This window comes from Octodon degus, unplaced genomic scaffold (assembly GCF_000260255.1).
Source record: "Octodon degus isolate 3935 unplaced genomic scaffold, OctDeg1.0 scaffold00119, whole genome shotgun sequence".
NCBI classification, from domain to species: Eukaryota; Metazoa; Chordata; class Mammalia; order Rodentia; family Octodontidae; genus Octodon; species Octodon degus.
The window spans coordinates 2727655-2729644 of NW_004524695.1; the positions used below are offsets into that span (position 1 = coordinate 2727655).

Here is a 1990-nt window from a genome sequence, read left to right on the forward strand (position 1 = left end):
GGTGGGGCAGAGGAGTAGCGGTGTGCCTCATTGCATGTCCAACCTTCACTGCCTGCATGCTTGCCTCTCAGTGGAATTGGAATTGGCTGGTGGGAAGGCCAGGAAAGATTCCGGAAAGGCCAAGACAAAGGCGGTTTCCTGCTGGCAGGGGGCCAGTCTGCAGCTCCCTGTGGGCTGCATCCATTGCACCTGAAGTCCAGGACGACCAGCCCCTGGCGCGTGGGCGCCAGGCCACGGTGCACAGCGCAGCCAACCTGGAGCACCCCACGGCCGAGGTGCTTGGACTGGCAGGAAATGCATCCAGAGACCTGGAGGTAAAGCATATTACCCCTTGACACTTGCAACTTGCCATTCGTGGGGATGAAGAATTGGATTTGCTCGCTCATCAAAGCTACAGTTGCGCGAGGTAGTGTCATCCCACATATCCACAAGTCTCTGATTGGGAAGAGAGGACAACAGAAGACTGTGTAAAGGATGTCTGGATTCCTTATTATCTCAGGACTCTAATACTCTTTAACAGCTGTCCAGTGTTGGTGATTCCAGTGGACTGTATCTCTGAGAAAAACACAATTTTGCCTTTTTGTAATTCTGTTTGAGCAAGGTGGAAATTTAATTATCTTTCCAACCAACCAAATTTCTGCATTCGAGTCTTAATCACATTTAAGTGTTACTGTGGCTTCAAAGAAGCTATTGATTCTGAAGTAGTGGGTTTTGACTGAGCTGTTTTAAAACTGGATTTTAATTGTGATGCAGAAGTTATGTAACAAACATTTGGTTTTGTACAGATATTATTTCCACTCTGGTGGATAAGTTCAATAAAGGTCATACCCCCCAAAAAAGAAACTAGACTAATTATTTTAAAGGGACCATTTACCAGAGACCTTCAGTTCTGCCATAATAATCCCTCATTATTCATATGTCTGCAGCCCCTTCGTTCAATGAATAGGGTTACAGACCATGTGGCCAGTGTGGAGAGATGAAATGAGGCTTCTGAACCTAAGTCGTAAAAGATGCCATGGCTCCCATCCTCCTGTTGGGGAGATCACTCATTCTGAAGCACTACCACGCTATGAGGACACTTAAAAGTTGTATCGAGAAGTCTATTTCTGTCTTCGTCACTTCCCACACAATAGCTGACACACACAATTTAAGGGAAGATAGGTTTATTTTTACTTACATTTCAGTCTATATTTGGGTGGCCTCCAGGCAGGATGGCATGGTACAGTGGTGTGGCAGAGAGCTGCTTGTGGCATGGCATGGTGGAGAGGAAGCAGACAGTGAGAGGGGTAGCCAGAAAGGAGATGAGAATTGAAGAGCTGGTTCTTTGAAAGACTAAACAAAACTGAAAAACCCTTAGCTAACCTTATTGAAAAAAAGGGGAAAAAAAAGACTCAAATCTATGTAATTTGAAATGAAAAGGTGAAATCATAGTTCCTGCAGAAATTCAGAAGATCATCATATACCTACTTCAAGAAGCTGTATTGTAATAAGATGGAAAGCACAAAAGAAATGGACAGATTCTTAAATATATATGAATTACCAAAGGTGGATCAAGAAGATATAAGAATTCTAAATAAACCAATATCAGTGAAATTGAAAATGAATTGAAAACCTGCCAACAAAGAAAAACCCATGCCATGGCAGATTCACTACTGAATTCTACAATAAATTTATAGAAAACATAACAACACCATTTCTCAAACTAATGAAATTGAAAGGCTGAAAATCCACCTGAATTCCTAGATGCAAGCACTACTTCAATACCAAAGCCAAAGAAGGATCTAACCAAAAAAGAGAATTACAGGTCAATTTCCCTAATGACTACAGGCACGAAATGAATACAGACACAAAAATTTTGTTAGTAAGATACTGACAAAAAGAATGCAGCAAATCCAAATCTTGGAAACAACCAAGATGCCCATCACCTGAGGAATGGTTGAGAAAGATGTGGTATTTTTACACAATGGAATATTATTCAGCTATTAAGAAT

At 41.7% G+C, this 1990-nt stretch overlaps 1 pseudogene; it reads left to right on the forward strand.

Moving 5' to 3' along the window:
- The window catches only part of LOC101577221, a 49975-nt pseudogene extending 49338 nt beyond the window's left edge, over positions 1-637 (forward strand).
- The last annotated feature ends 1353 nt before the right edge of the window (positions 638-1990 follow it).